The following is a 19,032-nucleotide window of genomic DNA, read 5'->3' as shown; positions in this document are numbered from 1 at the left end:
AGTTCAGAACATAATTGTAATTCAATTCAGAAAGTAAAAATTACCGTTTTTAAATTTTCGAAGGTGAATTGCAGGAAAGTGATCAAATCATGCTTTTTTTGTTTACAATAAGCAAAGTTATTCTCAAAAAACGTCTTTGTCTTAAAACATTTTATATTTTTAAGAAGTTCTATGAAAAGATTTTTTTTTTACATATCGAAGTTCAAAGAAGTGCAATACGAGATTTGTTTAAATCAGTTTAGAATAGCTGCATTTAAAGTTTTTTTTTTAAATTTTTATCTCTAAAGCTCAGTTACCCAAGTTTTTCTGTCGATGCTCTAGCCAATTACTTATTTTCATTGAAAGTTATTGAAATCCTCCCCCCCACACACACACTGCATTCGATATATGAGGTTATTCAAACTTTCTTTTTGTTGTGATATGGAGCGAACTAAATTGTTTCTAAATTCTGGGAGGAAATGAAGTTCAAATAAGCTGAGCTAGTATATTTTATTCAGAAGAAATGACATGCCTTCAACTTCAGAAATATCTTATCAGTTTAGGGTTGATCTATAATACAAGCCTCAATAAAAACTAATTTTTTATGGGATGCGAAATTGTAACATCAATTAGAAGAATAATATATATGATATTTTCTCTCTTAATTAACTCTTAATTTAACCAAATTAATTTCCAATACCTTATCTTACTTTAGCCCATAGTGAAATATGCTCTTATTTCCTGATCTCATTCCACGTATGAAGTTGTATAAAAATTACAGCGCAATCAATCTAAGTATCAAGTGAAAGTGATCCTTTCGGAGCCCTCGTCAAAGATCACCACGTGTATTGAATTGGCGCGTGCCCGGAAGTCCCATGTTGTTTAAGACTAGTGATCATTTGTTTCGTCCCTTTTTTCTTACTACTGCTTTTGTGTCGCGCCGCGCCTTCTTGTAAATAAATCATGCCTGTATCCCTGGAGAGATTAAAACGAAATCAAAAATACAAAGTCTCTTCACTGCTTGTGAAACTTGCAATCTGCTTCAAACAAAATAATATTGCATATTATATACATACATATACAGAGAGAGATACCAAATAGCGGTAAAAGAAGACGGAGAAAGAAGGATGGTTAAAAGAATGAAATGTTTCATAATTAAACTTTATGGAAAAGGAGCTATTATTGTTTTATATAACATGAACTACGAGTTGAAATTTAAAAGACAATTAAAGTCAACTTTTACTCGAAATTATAGAAATTTTGACTTAGGCTTAATTCCAGTTAAGCGGTCCTCCTAAATGAGAAAAAGTGAATATTATTCGAAGAAATTTACAGATTTTCTAAAAGAGTCCATAAAATAAATATTTTAATTTTACTAACATTTGAAATTTTATGGGAAAAAAAACCTGATTTTTAAGTACTCCTGTCTGTCAAATTTCAAATTTAACGAAGTATGAATTTAATTTATTTCTGCTCCTCAGAAAGTAAGCATTAAAATGTTATGTGTCTATTCTACTAAACGCCAAAAATTTCCTACATTTATTGGTTACAATCTTTATGATTTGCATTTGTTGTTTTGAGCTGCGAGTTCTCATTATGAGAGATTTTCTGAAATAATGTCATGAAGCAAATTTCATTAGTTCAGTAGATTTATCTGTTAATTTAATGTTCAATATTTCTTCTGACTTCAGAATATTCCAAGACAAACTGGGAACTCGGCATAATTAATCACCCATGTATCAATAAAAAAAAAAAAAAAAAATCCATAAATGCTGGATTGGTGGAATTTAAATTCCAACTTTTTTTTAAACTATCAACAAAGGCCTTCAGAAATGAACTGGGTTTAACATTTAGAAAAAGCTAAGCATTCTATTAAGCCCTTTTTTGCATTACTTTTCTACTTCGATTTATCCAACTTTCTGCCGATATATTGTTCGTAATATGAAACTAAGCTATACTAACATAGATGAAGTAATTTATTGTTATGAAGTACACAATTGCGGCACCATTTTTTCATATAACATTTTCCATTTCCACAATCCTAACACACACACACACACACTAATACATTTTTACACTGCGCCAAAACTTTCGAAATTACAATCCACACTCACACACATTACCCACACCGCTTCCAACACCACCCTCGACATTACAATCCACACTCACACACATTACCCACACCGCTTCCAACACCACCCTCGACATTACAATCCACACTCACACACATTACCCACACCGCTTCCAACACCACCCTCGACATTACAATCCACACTCACACACATTACCCACACCGCTTCCAACACCACCCTCGACATTACAATCCACACTCACACACATTACCCACACCGCTTCCAACACCACCCTCGACATTACAATCCACACTCACACACATTACCCACACCGCTTCCAACACCACCCTCGACATTACAATCCACACTCACACACATTACCCACACCGCTTCCAACACCACCCTCGACATTACAATCCACACTCACACACATTACCCACACCGCTTCCAACACCACCCTCGACATTACAATCCACACTCACACACATTACCCACACCGCTTCCAACACCACCCTCGACATTACAATCCACACTCACGCACATTACCCACACCGCTTCCAACACCACCCTCGACATTACAATCCACACTCACGCACATTACCCACACCGCTTCCAACACCACCCTCGACATTACAATCCACACTCACGCACATTACCCACACCGCTTCCAACACCACCCTCGACATTACAATCCACACTCACGCACATTACCCACACCGCTTCCAACACCACCCTCGACATTACAATCCACACTCACACACATTACCCACACCGCTTCCAACACCACCCTCGAGATTACAATCCACACTCACACACATTACCCACACCGCTTCCAACACCACCCTCGAGATTACAATCCACACTCACACACATTACCCACACCGCTTCCAACACCACCCTCGAGATTACAATCCACACTCACACACATTACCCACACCGCTTCCAACACCACCCTCGAAATTACAATCCACACTCATTACCCACGCCGCTTCCAACACCACCCTCGAAATTACAATCCACACTCATTACCCACGCCGCTTCCAACACCACCCTCGCAATTACAATCCACACTCATTACCCACGCCGCTTCCAACACTACCCTCGAAATTACAATCCACTCTTACACTCATTACCCACGCCGCTTCCAACACCACCCTCGACATTGCATTCCACACACATTACCCAACTCTCTTCTAGCACGACCCTCGAAATTGATTGCAATCCTCACACACACACCTACGCTGTCAACACCCGTACTCCGAAACCAGAATTCATACACTACCTAAGCCCCCAGCTACTCCTCCGCTCCCTGATTTACTCATAGCAACACGTACTGGTAACACCAGGCCCTGGCCACAGTTCCCATACCCTCACAGGCATAATTATTCACTCCGATAACTCCATAAATTTCCGATTCTCAATTTTACATACATCATCCGAAAACTGGACGAGTTCATTTCTATTGATGGCGAAATGACTTACTACGCTTTCGTATCTCCCATTGACTCCTTCCACATTCTACTATGTTGTATTCATTGCATACTTCATTCACTGCATAATGCACCATTGCAGAGATTAGGCTTCACATGCAATACCGAAAGAAAGTACATTAATCTACGTATAACATGAGACGCGAAAAATTTTCATCACTAGGCAATTTTTTCATTCGCATTATGCATTTCAAACTTACGACAATACTCCTCATTGCGTCAAGCAGATCAAACATTTTACATTGAAATTAACACGAAAATAGAATTTAAAAAATACCGAGCACAGTTTTTTTTTTTTTTTTATGATGGTTTTGATGAGCGACATATTTATTAAAGCAGGGAAATAGTGAATAAAATTGGATTTGTCATTTGCGAATGAGAAAGTATTCACTTTCGAAATTCCATAAAAATATTTCCTATATTCCGTACTGCTTTCCCTGACAATTTATGAATTTTAATATTAGATTTCTCTCGAAGTACAATGCAGCTTGTCCAAATCTGATCTCTGCCCATTCCCGATTATGTTTCTGAACTCAGAAAAATTCGATTCATTGCAATCCAATTACATTATGAATAAATCAAACTTTAAATTGCTGTTTAAGATAATGCACGAATGATTCGATTCTTAAATTTAAAAATACGTGTTTGGATGCACGAATCTGATGTAAAGCATGGAACACTATTATTAACATTTTCCTTGGCGTTTCTTTAAATTACATCTTCAAATATACGAACTGAAAATATTTCAAATATTAGTGGCATTTAGATGGATACAAGACTGAAAATATTTTTTTAAATTTCAGCTAATGACATTTTGAATTTTAACGTTAATCTAATGAAGTAATTTTCAGGCGGAAAACGATAAAAATACACCCACTGAAATGTTAAAACATCTAATTTCAAGTAATAGCATGTCTGAGAATTCATGATTTAAGTGAATAAAGACAAACCCAATGAAATAAAAGCGGATAATACTAACCAAATAGCACTAAATGTAGTATATAAAAATTCAAAAATATCAAATATGTTAATGCAATTTAGATTTCTTTCATTAATATAAGCCTACACGAATGATATCAAAATCAATGGGGGAACCTCCACTACTAACTAAAAGGAATTTAAGGAATTTATTTTAATGTGAAACAATAGTAAAGAAACATTAAAGAAATTTAAAGAGAAAGAATTAGTTCGAACAGCAAGAGAATGTTGAAGGTAACGATCGGCAGTTTTAATAGGCACTATGGATTCGAAATACAAATTAATGAAAAGCACTTCATTCTTACTCAATGACAACTACTACAAAGTAATGCCATTTAATATCCTATGAAATGTTAGTGAAATCAGAATTTCAATACAAAAAAATTGACTTATCACTCAGAAATTAATAATTTAAAAAAATTTTAAAAAATCGGGTAAAAATTTTTTCAAAACTAAAAAAAATCTTTTCCAACTTGCTTTTACATTTTTACCATCCAGAAGAAAAGTTTCGTTTACAACACACATATTTTAACCTTGAATTCTCGAAATGTTCTTAAGCATTTAACATTAAATCATTTCTCTAAACATAAAAGAATTCGAAATTCTTCAGTTCTATAGTGCAGGAAATTAAGTCTTAATGCTTCGAGTTTTAAAATATATACCAACATTTTATTCCTTTTCTTACAAAACAATTCATCTTGGATTCGATAAAATTCTGCTTTGGCCCTAACATCAAGTATCAACTATAAAATTAAATTTTAGGCGCAACACCAAATTTCCCCTTTCGATTAAGTACAATTTAATCTTACTTTGACAGTAAATTTCTCCAGATAAATAATTTTTACTACTCAATCCGCGATTTTCCATATCACAATTCATAAGCAAAAGTTTGAATAACAGCATATAATCAGTAAAACTAGATCACGTTTTAATATTAGGTACAAACTACAGGAATTGGAAAAAAGCTCGAGGAAATTTTCAGTATTAATTAGAAATATACCCAAATGAAACTATACCGGGTTTAAAGGAAAGCCCTTTATGAAGAATCAATATTTAGAGGGTATTTGATCGCTAAATAAGAAAAAAAAAATAGCGAAAAATACTAGAATAAAATTGAATAACGTTTTGCGTGATTTTGGAAAATTCACTTTAATGATTTTAATAATAAATATTGTATCAGAAAAATATTTAATTTTTGTTTTTAACTTCGAGGAACTTGTAATTATTTCCAGGTTACTCTACTCTGCTCTGCGCTTCATTCATTTCTGAAAGAATTCGATTGCTCCGTATTCAAATTGCCTTTAGAGTTCTTTTAAAATTATCTTGATTGGAATTAAATTTTCTCGATTTGTAAACTCTTGGAAGGCAACAAAATCTGAACCTCTAGTATTTTGAAAGAATAGGGAAGAAACATTCATAATTTCTGAATATTCGATGCATGAAATCTCTAAGCGGGAAAGAGACCACTATTATATAGACATACCGGGTTAATCTAATGCGACAGAGGGGAAATCCAAAAGAAAATATCTTCCTCTTCCATCTAAAAATGGCTTGGTTCAGTGTGGTGCGATTCAGATGGGGTTCTTTTCCGAAACCAGCTTCGATCCAGTATTGTATTTTCAAAAAGAAATCGACACTTTTTTGCGGAATGATGAGCTGCAAGAGAAAATGCGATTTGTAATATTTACGCAAATTATAAACAAGCTGCAAAAAATAATTTTTTTCTTCCATTTTTTTCGAATTGGGAGATATGAATCATTATAAAATGTGATATCAAAAATTCTTCTACGCTTAACGATTATTTCGCATTACAAACAAAATTTAGAATGAATTGCATTTGACAAATCGAAATTGCACTGTCTTATCTAGATCACCAAATCACTGTTTACAATAGTAAAAATTCATCCTTGAGTTGCTTTATTTAGCTTTACAATAACATAGGAAATGTTAGAACAGAATGAATAATTTCTCATTGCACAAGGGCTAGAGCTGACCAAGCTGAACCAAATGAGAATGCAATTTCTGTGTTAAAAAGGCAATAGAATATTAAAATCTATGAACATCTCACTGCATGGCAGAAAACATGATCTTGCCCCAACATACAGATGTTACAGTCCTATGCGTTTAATAACATTTTACGTAAAATGAAGGAAATATAACTTTCATTGGCATTACTACAAATATTTTCGCTCATGTACATTTAAAAAGGCTTCTTAGCATTTTGAAAGCGTTACGAGTTTAACAGGGTTTTTCTGTGTCACCACAGTGAGCTTTTTTATGCGATAAATATTATATACTATTATGTACAACAAGTAAGCTGTGGTATATAATCATAATTTTATTTCACAATATTTATCGGTTACGCCCACCGCTTTGAAAGTGTTTACAAAATGTTATGGTAATGAAATGGAGATTTCTATTTGTTCAATTGTAAGCTTTTTAAGAAAACCACGCCACGAAACTAGAGCTTTCTGACGGTTTTGCATAATGTGCTATCAAAAAGTACAGCAACTATAGAATGCAAATGCAAAAAATCATGGGTTTATATTTTAAACAAAACATTTCGATAAGTTTTACACAGTATTACTTTTTTCCCACACCTTTGTATTAACAACAGTAAATGGTAAAAATTTATAAATATTGATATTCTTTGAAATCATGTATTTCAAGAAACCTCTACTCGCCAGTCATAGCATCACAGCCAAGTCGAGTATCTATCACTTCTAATCCCTATTGCATAGAACGTATTAATAGTTCCGTGCTATTAGAGGCAGGGACTGTCAAAATTAACATCTCATATTATGCTGATCTTTTAAGAAATTTTCCAATTAAGCCAGCAAGCTTTCCATACATTGCAAGGTGTGATGACACTCATTATGCACTGAATGTAATGCTCTTCGTGCAGACATTAATTTTTAACTATTAAAACTATTAAATTTGGCTAGTAGTAACTCAATGAGGAGTGGCATTCACAAAAAGAATCATTTCCCCCAAAATTTTACATTTTTAATTAAAATTTAAATTCATTCCCGAATTTACTTCTAATGAAAAAAAAAAATTCTTCAGCCATTCTGGAACATACGACAAACTTATTTTTATACGAAATCAAATTTTTTTTTCAGTGATACTAAATTTTTTCAATGTATTTCATTTTTTCAAATTTAGTTTTAAAAAATAGTAGCAACGCTTATATTATGTAATACTAATTCTGCTTACTTTATTAGTAGTAGAAATACAGATAATTATCACCTATGTTATTTACAGTTAAGGGAAACGTTGCCTTGCTAATTTTATATCAATTTGATACTAGGCTGACACTAGCAAATTCATTTGGATGCTGGTGGATATCAAATCCCTGATACAAGAACCTATCATTATTGCTAATTTTATCTTGAGAAAGACATACAGTAGTTTTTATTTTTCTCAAAAAACAGATGTATTCGAAATTCAAAAGACTTGAAATGCGCTTTACCTAAATTCAGAAGGATTTTACAGTGCACTTTTTTTAAACTTGTATTGAACGAGAGGCAATAATGTGCCAAAGCAAATTAATTTTGAAAAGTTAAATTACTATTATCTGCGACGCCATAGATTTTTTTTTTAACTTTGAAAAGAATAGGAATTATTTACTAAAAAGTAAATAAACAAGAAAAATTACTAGGACAATGGTGAAATGATGAACTGAATTATGCTCATTTTTTAAAAAATCTAAATCATATTCTAAGTCATGAAAATAAATTATTTTTTTTAGTAAAAAGTAGGCATTTGGAAGGATTCATGAGCTTCAATAACAGTTCTACACAAAACTAGTTTGAATGATTTTTTTTTTTTTTTACTTTCCATTCAGATTTCTTCCGTTTCATGAAAACTAAGAATTCTGACAAGTCTTGCGCTTTTTCATATGCGTTATTTTTTGTAAAAAGAAAGTTCTAAAATTTTCTTTTCTATAAATTTTTTGTACACTTATTTATAAGATGAATCTCGAACATTCTCCATTTTTTATAGCATTTTGAATGAAATATTCCTTGGAAAAACTGAAAAGCCCGAATTTCCCATAGTAAAATATTATTGTCGAATTTTCAGTTGAAATTCCCGATTCCAGAAACTAATTCAACAAAAATTTAAACAATATAATATTATTATACTTGATAGCAATTAAATTCCATAAAGCTAATGAAGAATTTTCACATTTCAAATTGATTAATTCATTCATCTAGTAAATGGCATTAGTAATGGTTTACTCAATAATTATATAAATTGTACCACACATTTGAAATCTCGGTTCTTAACAGCAGTTATATTCATATGAACTCGATAAAAAAAACACAACTTACCCATTACCATTTAGTCCAGCATCAATAGTGAACAGGTTTTAAAAATGGTACCTGCTGGTACTGAAGACTTAGGAATATTTAAAATATTCAGCAATACATGGGACATTAATAATTTGTATTATCTTTAGAGTTCGAATATATTCAAACGTTTAATATAATTTACAAAATTAGTCTTCAACCTTATACAAGGAACAACAAAATGGAAACTAGCAAATCTTCTGAGTGTTTATCGGTTTTTGAGAGTCTTGAAATGTCTCATAAATCCTTCTCTTCTTCGAAAGAGAAATGCAAGGTGGCTACTCAACAAGCCGATATTAAAGAAGGACTACGAAAATAGGTATCCAAATTTGAACCCGAAAGAGGCAAACGCAGTAAACATAAATATTATTAAATAAGCAACAATAATTTCGATATATTTGAAAAGAAATCTTTCGGATTTTATAGAAAATGAGGGCAAAGTGGTACAAAGGTGGCCTGTAAAATGGTTAGCAATCATAGGTGATCATTGTAGGTGATATAAGCGAATTTTCACATAAAGGACATCGAAAAGTGATGGCTCAGTAGCATAGGCGTCAATGAAGATACACCATGATTAGGGATTGCAATACCGGACCAAAATTTCAATACCTGTATTCGGTATTTTTTAAATCTTAATACCGGGATTCCGGTTTTAATACCGGTATTGGAAATTTTAGAAAAAGAAAGAAAACACAGGTACTTCTTTGTTTTATTTGCCTGTTTTATTAAAAGGGTAAATATCACAAAAAATAATTTGTAACTTATAAATTATAACAGTATATAAAGAATCACAAAAAAGTAAAGGAACGACATACTTATTTAAATCACAAAAAATTGTAAATATCACTTTTCAGTCTGTGGTACTAATACAAATTTTTGAAATGTGATCTTAAAAAACATAATGCATGCATTGTACTGTCATTACGCCTGAAAAGTAATTTTGTGCAAAAAATTACCAGCTGTCGAAAACGCTCTTTCGGCATCTACGATAGTTAGTGGTATTGTTAGCAATGTGCGATATACTTTTTCCAAGTATTTACCTCTAAATCCGTCATCTTCAAATAAATCGATTTCTTATCGGATGTTTTTGGATACAGCTGATTTCTGTTTTGTATTTTGGTTTGTTGAATTTTCTTATTTATCGCTAATTCTAATTTTTGTTCAAGAGACAATTCCTTTTCACTATCGGCATTAATGTCATCATAATCTTCGATAACTGAACCGAATTCTTTTGAATGTGGATAGGTTTGTGGGTAAAAAATTCTAAGAAAATTTACTATAAAGTTAATAAAATTGGTTAATTTCTTTTTTTCTTTTTCATTTTCATTTTTAAAATCATTATAATTATGTAAATACCATAAGACATTTTTTATTTCGATATGCCTTTCTTCTATGCGATTTTTCAATGTAATATATAATCTTCAGATAGTGATGTGAGGTATTCTAGTGTGATGTATGCTGTTCGGAGTAAACGGTTCCAACGTGTTTTAAAATCTAATATTAACATATATTCTGATTTATTTTCAGTTAGTATGTATTTTAGTAATATGTCATCTTTTATAGGGAAAGTTTAAATATCTTAAAATTTTTTCGAATTTTATAAATTATAGGAAGCAATTCTTGATGGTTTAATATTTCATCCTCATTAGCAATATCTTCTTCAAAAATTACATTGTCATTATCTTCATTGTCAATATCACTCTCACTCTTACTCTCTTCAAAGTTGGATTCCGAAGTTTCTATATCCACAGTATTTGGATTCTTCTGTTCTTTAATTTTTTTGGTATAATACATCTGTTACTCGTAACTGAATTCCATGAGCATAGCACAATTGCTGATTTGCACCAATAAACTTTCCAACTTTTTTCATTACTGTTGCTTCATCAGTCATTATGGATAGAATTTCTTCTTTCAGGGATAATCCATGTTTCGCTAGTTTAGATTTAAGCAATTAATTAAGCCATTAATTAGTTAATTAATTTCGCCCGTTAGGGTGACATAAAAACAAAAACGTATACTAATTTGCTATGTTGGCGATCCCTGAACATATAGTGGAGACAATTTAAAAAATTTCTAGTAAATACCGAAAAACCGGTATTTAAACTTGTGAATACCGGTATTACAAAATTGTACAAATGGCTCAAAATACCGGTATTCGGTATACCGGTATTGCAATCCCTAACCATGATACTGTTTGGCTCCCAATCCTAACTAATATTTTCTGACATGCTCCGGAAAAACTTTTTTAAATACTTCAAAGAGCTGGTTATGCAGTTTTCGTCCTAGTGGACTTTATTATTTGTTTTCTTTTTCCTGTTTCCAGAATGGATACACAGGTATGAATCCGATTTTAAAGATCAAAGGATTATAAATTGAATATTCATATAAAAATGGCGTAAAACTAGGCAAGAGAGTAAAATTCTAAACCCCCTAAACAAACATTTTGTAATAAATCATACAAAAGAGATTTAATTAATACTAAGCCATATAATATTTCCAATAAAAAAAGCAGGAAGCCGAAGACCGCCACTATTTGATCGAAAATATAAGAAATGTCAAAATATAGAACTGACGAGACGTTATTTTAACTTTTCTGTTCCTTAATTTAATTATATGAAGTACCATTTTAATGCAATACGAGCCTTATTTTAGAACTGTGTTTATAATTTTGGTCTGATAATGAGATTGACGTTCCTCCCTGGAAATTTCGCTGAAAGTTATTAATTGCGTGATTTTAATGCAGTAGAATTTCAACATTTTATAATGAGTAATTGTGTAAATAAAAATGTTTAAAATCATTCCAATATTTTATTTCAAGTCTGCTATTCAGGGGCTGATTGCAGAATTTCTATTTGCGTGCAGGAATTTTTTGAACTATTCAACTATCCAAAATGGGTTTGTGGTGAAAGCTTATAAGCCATTTAACAACTACGCTGCACGAGCAATTGCTTTTGTATCATGGTCATGTTACTGGACTGCGAACCACAAGGTTCCAGGTTTTATCCTCGCTCATATCAATCCGCCACATTGGTGACCTCGCACGATGAACCTTCAACCTTCGTACAGCTGTTAAGGCGCCATCTACTCACAGTAAACCAAAGTCACCAGATTCACATGGCGCAGCAACACAAAGTCGCCAGACTCACTTGACGCAGCAACACAAAAAGGCCGCAGCAACCCAAAGTCGCCAGACTCACTTGACGCAGCAACAGCATTAGCAACCACTCCCCACATACGCTCGCCATAACGCTTGGCACTACTCAAATGGGTACAGGCGCATTAGAATCAATAGCTAAATGCATCAAAACCCATATCGTTTGTCTCACCTCCGACTCACAGGAGGGGGAAGAGTCTATACTGAATAGCTTATAAGCCAGTTAACAACTACGCTGCACGGGCAATTGCTTTTGAATCATTGTCATGTTACTGAACTGCGAACCACAAGGTCCCAGGTTCTATTCCCGCGCATCTCAATTCGCCACAGGTTCTTATAAATATTGAAGGGTATTAATACTATAATATCGCACACTCCCGCCTCAGTGATTATTATAAGCAAAAAGGAAAGAAAAAAAATTTGAAAATATATTCTATCTCGCGAAAAAAAGTGTTTTATTCTTGAGAATTTACATTTATTGTTATTTTTCAAAATTTCGATACAGAACAAAAATAATGACTCTTCAGTAAATACTAGACTTGATGGGAAATTAATCTTCCCTCCAGTTTGAAGGCATGAAAAGTTTTGTTTGGACCTCATAATCATGAATACTGTTCGGCAGACAGGATCCACGCATCCTTTTAGCCGAAATTGAATCCTACACAAGAGGAAGACTCTTAACTTAGGGAGAACAGGACTTATCAGGATCATAAACGGAATCGCACTTATCATTCTATGATAACGAAGATGAAATGTTATCATTTAAATGTTAGGTATTATGCAATAATTATCCATATACGATTCAAATTTCCCACGGGAAGGTTAGTTAAATTTGATATGACTCATTTCTTCTTTTTACAAAATATCGAACAGATTACCGTTTTTTAAAAAGGCTATCTTAAAAGTGCCGAATAACAAAATATTTTTAAAAATATTATGCCTGAAAATTATTATCGGATTTCATTGTTTTGGATATTAGTTTCAGCCCTCTCAATATCGATTATTTTTTGTCAGAGTGGATTTTGAGCATCAATCATTTTGAATCTTGTTAGAATTGTTGGAGATGCATCTTTTAAGGCAGCTTCTATGTCGTTCAAATATAAGAATTATTTTTACTATAAAATTGTGAATTTTCATTTCACAACTTTCTATATCATGAAAGGGGGTGGGGGGTATTTTTATCGCGAAACGTAGACTTTATTATCAAACACCATAATAATAATAATAAAAAAAAATCTAAGAGGAAATAGTTTCGCTTTCAGAGAATATTTGAAGTAAATTTTGAAAGTTATTCAGATTCATCCAGATTCAGATTCTGAGGCAAACATTTTTTTAATTCAATTACAGGGAAATTATTATCATTTTATCATCTGAAAACTGTCACTTTTACTTCCATTTGCTGATATTTCCCGCCAGAATCTTTTTTTGAATCACGTGACATTCTAGTATACAAGTGCCATTTCGTCACTTTATCGTTTCCCACTTATAACCTTTTTCTTGGAATTCTTATAAGCGACTACTTCTCAAAGCGTTTGAAATATAGTATTAAAAATTTCTATCTGTATATTTGAGTTCTGTCAAAAAAGTTTACAATTCCATGTAAGTAAATTTCAAAATCTTTTCGCAGTATATGTAGATGATATGTATATCAAAAAGTTTTAAAATCGATAACGTTATTAAAATAAAACTTTAATGAGTATATTTGAGAATTAAATTATCCAAGTAAAAAACTGAATGTTGTGCCACCTGTTTAAGGTTTCTGTATTGCATGTTTTGATAAATTACTATTTTCAAAATGCAAACTTTTCAATTCGATTATAATAAAATGAGTTTCTGTTGAGTTTTTAACTAAGAACATTTATTTTAATTTCATGGTTGTGGATTATTTTTAATTTATAAATGATTTTTTGATTAATAATTCTTGCAATGACTGCTTAAACTATGCTGGATCATTAAGACGAGCAACGAATGAATTTCAGACGTAAACTATCCTGTTTCTAAGAATCTCAACTTTTAGAATGAGTTAATCTGTTTATAATTTTAGAATGTGTAATGCCTTCATATTTATTTCTTTTAACATACAATAATACGATATAGGAAATATTATCTATACCATCTGCTTTGCATTTCAATTTCTTATGTAGGCTTATTATTTTATTGAAAGTGTTAATAAACGTACATAAACAATACTCAAGATATGTTTGCGACTATGTTAATATATCCAAATCTTCATTTCACCTAATAAGATTGAATTGCTTTTATTGGGAAGTTCAGTCGTTAATATTTGAAAACGAAATTCCGTTTTTGAATGTATGAATTTTTTTCAAAAATTTGGAAAAATGTAATATTTATATTCTTTGAAGGATATTCGAGATTTTTAATCTGAGATTTAGATGCAATTTTTTTTTTTGTTGGAATGTGATTTAAACTGCAAGAGTTGCCTTTATTTAAGGGTCCCAAAAAGCATTCTACTGAAAATTTCTGTAATTCCTGTAAATTTCTTTTGTATCATAACTATGGAAATGCTACAGAAATTTGTAGATAATTCATTTTTCTCATAATTAATGTTTCATCTGAGAATTTTACTTTACTTTCAATATTTAACAGCGATCTAGAATCTCTAAGTGTGATAGGAAAATAATTATCATTTTTTCATAAAAATATCAAGACATTCTACTTGGAATAAAAAGTACTTGGAAATATCACGTGGTTATAAAAATTTCTGGTTACGACTCGTCAATATCATTTAAATCCGTAGAAATATTTTAAATTCATGACATAAAAACTGTCTTTTTGGAAGTGGGATTTTAAGTATTATCTGCATACTTAACATGATTTCAATTTAGTTCCATTTTAATAGTTAATAAACTAGTTGAAGAATAAAACTCGTATTTGGTTCTTTAATTCAATAATCTAAAGTATAAATGTTAGTTTTTTTGGAAATTCCAAATGATTTATTCCTGCTTAATGTTGTGTACCGACGCAGTTAGTAGGTTGATTTTAATGAAACACTTTATTTAATGGTCAAATAACCATTAGCATCTAGCGTGATTCAGTTAAATAAGGTACTTAATAATACACCGATTACTAAGTAATTGATAGAGTTATTTTTCTGGAATCAATCATTCAAATAATTAATGGATTAAATCTCGGAGTTACCAGGTCTGTTACAAAGAATTTTTTTACAAAGTTAAATATCTCGAATTTTATTTCTTTTCTTAAATGAAAATGATGCTTGGCTTTATTTAAATGGTGCTAATCTGAAAATATAAATATTAGTTTTTCTCTGATCCCAAGCCTGAAGAATAAAATGTATGACAGCTCAGTCTCGTTTCAATAACTGTTTTCAGAGATATACTTCCGTCTTCAGATATCAAATTTTTCTGTAGTCATATATAATATAGATTAGTTCAGTCGCTAATTTTTTTCATTTTTAGAGAGCACTTTCATTTACTTAAATATTTAATTTTTTTTGCACAATCTCGTAAGATTTTTCCCCTTCAAAATTTTCTTAAACGCAGCACATTCGATATTAAAAGAATACCGTTCATCTCCTTTTTTGCCTCAAAAGACCAAGATATTACCTGAAAAAGTGAGAAATATTGAAATATTCTTCAATCGTTATTGTAAGAATCATTACTTATATAAAGTAAAATGGAAAGAAAACGCTATTAGATTCAAGTCGCAGTTTGATGAAGAAATTGACCTCCGCAGATGTTTTTTCAAGCCGTGAAGAAACGCTGTTGCATGTTACATAAAAATGAATTCGTTTTCAAATAATTACTTTCCATATACGAAGTACGGAGAAAGTACTGTAATAAATAAATAAAAATTCGATCCGAGGTTCTGATGAATCCAACATTTAAAACTTCCTTGAGTTCAATAAACGTATTTAGATGTTATTTGAAGGCAATAATAAAAAGTTTTCAACTGGACTCGTTACATTTGGTAAAGACACTTTAGATGAGCTTGCAGATATTTATAAAATTTATAACGAATTTAAATGGGAAAAAAATGTGTCTGTCTAGCGGTTGGAGTACAATAGGACTAGATAACTACAAAACGTAAAACATTAAATAAAAATGAGTACTGATTTAATATCTGAAATCCAGATTCTTATAGCATATTCAACCGATCAAATCCAAGAGTTGAACGTCTGTCATTTAGTTTGCATCTAAATACAATTATGATCTTACGACTATAATTGCAGTTCCATATCAAATCTTGGTTCGAATCTGTTGGGAGAAATTCGCCCAAAATGATTAATCGGACTATACATTTAATAGAAACCCTTGATTTAGACCAAAGATCTATATTTCGTAACTAAACTACCCAAAGAAATGGCGACCTTACCGGAAGTCCATAATGTTATGCGGAAGAGATGAAATCGTTGTTGGAGAGTAGGCAAAAATTCGGTGAAGCAATTTCCGCTGATTTTCAGAAGAAATAGGTACATGATTAGCAAAAGGCTTCATTTTAATGAGGCGATTTAAGTTTTTTCATTTAAGGTGCCATAGTCCTTGAGGATATGTATTTTGCAGAGCATTTGAAAGGTGGTTATATTCCAAAAAAGTGTGTGAAATCACGGGAATATTTGTTTGAATTTTTCCGCTTTAATTGATTTTTTTGAATTAGAATGTATCATCATAAGGTCGCTGTGCTAATTTCATTTGAAATTTTGAAATATAAAAAAATAGATTCAATAAAGAGGTTTAATACTTATTCTATTCCTATTTATTAACTTTGCGAGGACTGCAATGAAGGAGTCATTTCCAGATTTCGGTAAAAATAATGCTCATGAAGATGGTTCAAACTACGCCTTTAGAGCACTGCTGTGAGAGCATATTAATTATTCTCAATAAAATAAAAATTGTGTACTTAAAATATAGGAATGTTTCACTATTTAAAATCTGCAGGTCTTTCGTCTCTCAGCTGAAAATACGTATTTAGAAGCTATTACTTAAATATTTCCTTGGTATTTAAATTTATGACGAAAGTTCTTTTCGAATACAATCTTAGTATCAAAATGATATCTTTTTTATTCTTCATCCGTTTCAAAAATAGATAACTATTCCTCATTTCATATTTAGGGCACCTTCTTCTGTTCATGGACATGTACATTGTACAACAACTACTTTCCTATGTACACGGATGGTTCCAAAGCAGTCTCATGGAGGCTGTGCGTATGTTTGTGACAGTATTGTTATCAGTCAAACGAATTTACTTCAGTTTTTACCTTATATATAGCGTATATATATCGTTCTATACAGTATATTGCGAGTAATATGTTTAAAAAGGCGATGATTTATTCCGATCCCTTCCAGTCTCCATTGAAAAGTCATGCCTACATTTCCGATATTAGGAATTTGCTTACGGATCTATTTCGAAATGTTTTTGAAATTCTTCTCTTTTAGATTCCTTCTCATGTGGGTATTCAAGGAAATAAAACATTGGACAATGCTAAAAATCAGTGAACGAATTATACAAATATGTCATTCATTATAATGTTGGGCGGTCTTGTATTCGTAAGTGGCTTTTTCAGAATTGCTTAGGTGATAGAAACCTCAAGACCGAAAAAAAAACTCTTTCAGCAGCCACCACCAACTTGCCGCCTACGTAGTGATGGTTTAATTATCTGATATTTTTTTATTGAATGTATATTACTGGACTCATTGGGTCTTAAACATTTTGAATCAGTTTTTTGTTGTCTCCTGCTTTTAAATGAACATAAACTACATTTTAATATTTTTCAGTATTTAAAGGAGGCTGATTTTATCAAAGAAATTTGATTTCTTCTTATCATTTCTCTTAATTTAGGACCCCTTTCCTGAAGTTAGGATCATATCCTTTTTAATATGTTATCACAAATTTATTTTATTTTTGTATAGTTTTAAACCTTAGCTTTAAAGTTTTCATCTGGTATCGGCGCAAAATATCCAGAGAAGTGATCTTGCCCTAGAATAATACTCACTTAATTATTCACTCGTAATATAGATTATTAGATTCCTTATTTAAACCTTATTATAATTCGTAACGAATTTTTTTTTATTTCGCATTTAGGAATACAGCTAATGAGTCACAAATTTATATTAAAAATTATGCAATGTTCAGAAATGGAAAGGAAATATTTCAGAATTCACTTTATCCCCCTCCCCATTTGCCCTCACTGGAATTTTGAATCACAAAAGCGTATGCCATCTGTTAAATCTGTAAATTATTTATATATATATATACAAAGTATTTCAATTAAAAATTATGATTATAAAAAAAGGTGTTATATATTTGATTTTTAAAATTAAAGGGCTATTTTTGCAATAATTAAATCTCTACTTTTAACAATAAACAACTGCTTTATTCTACAACAAAACAAGTTACAACAGCGCTTAAAATAGAATATTACGGTTTCTGGTATAGTGTAACAATAAAAATAATATCACAGTGTTTACTTAACTTTACAGAAACAATGTAATTTTAAACAGTGAGATTCTTTTAAGCAGTGTTTTTGTTAAATGGGTCATTTCTGTAATTGAACCTGCTCGAGGTGTTGAGTTTGATTTTGAGCTCTTTTAAGAATGTATTTTTATTGGTGAATAACCTGTTTCCCGTAGTAAGAAATGGGTGTGCTAGAATATGTTTCTGTGGGCACATTCATGTGGATTTATTTTCGAGTTTTTATAATGAGTGACTGGATTTCTTGCGTTTACTTTATTCCGTATATTTTAATATTGAAAAATTGTCTGATGAATGAATTTAAAAAACGGGATAACGGATGTCAAACTTTAATGGATCACAAGCCAAACAATGCTAAAATTGATGCTGGAACCTCCATTGATGAAGCACTTCTGCTACTTAACGAGAAAGAATCTGACTCGAATTCTAACATTGACGAAGCTTTAACCCTTCCTCAACCAGAACCAGCTACCATCCAAATCACGCTAAACCCTTTCCTCAATCCTTTTTCCGAGTACATGATTTTCGATGATCCTCTGGCACATTTGGAAATGACT

The 19,032-nt window shown here is 31.6% G+C and overlaps 1 protein-coding gene across 5 annotated transcripts in view; it reads left to right on the top strand.

Annotated features, from left to right (window-relative positions):
* The first annotated feature begins 9,919 nt into the window (after positions 1-9,919).
* LOC129976066 (uncharacterized) overlaps positions 9,920-19,032 on the top strand; it is a 31,554-nt gene continuing 22,441 nt past the window's right edge. For 4 of the 5 annotated variants that reach the window (XR_008785075.1, XR_008785073.1, XM_056089433.1 and 1 more), the window contains exon 1: positions 13,510-13,624. The gene's annotated coding sequence lies outside the window, so the exon portion shown is untranslated. Of the gene's footprint in view, positions 9,991-13,509; positions 13,625-19,032 lie in introns of those variants that run through there. The other variant, XM_056089434.1, reaches the window with a different exon arrangement.

The sequence above is a fragment of the Argiope bruennichi genome, chromosome 7 (genome assembly GCF_947563725.1).
Source record: "Argiope bruennichi chromosome 7, qqArgBrue1.1, whole genome shotgun sequence".
Taxonomy (NCBI): Eukaryota; Metazoa; Arthropoda; class Arachnida; order Araneae; family Araneidae; genus Argiope; species Argiope bruennichi.
Note: the sequence above shows the minus strand (reverse complement) of the source record. Positions and strands in the feature narration are given on the sequence as shown.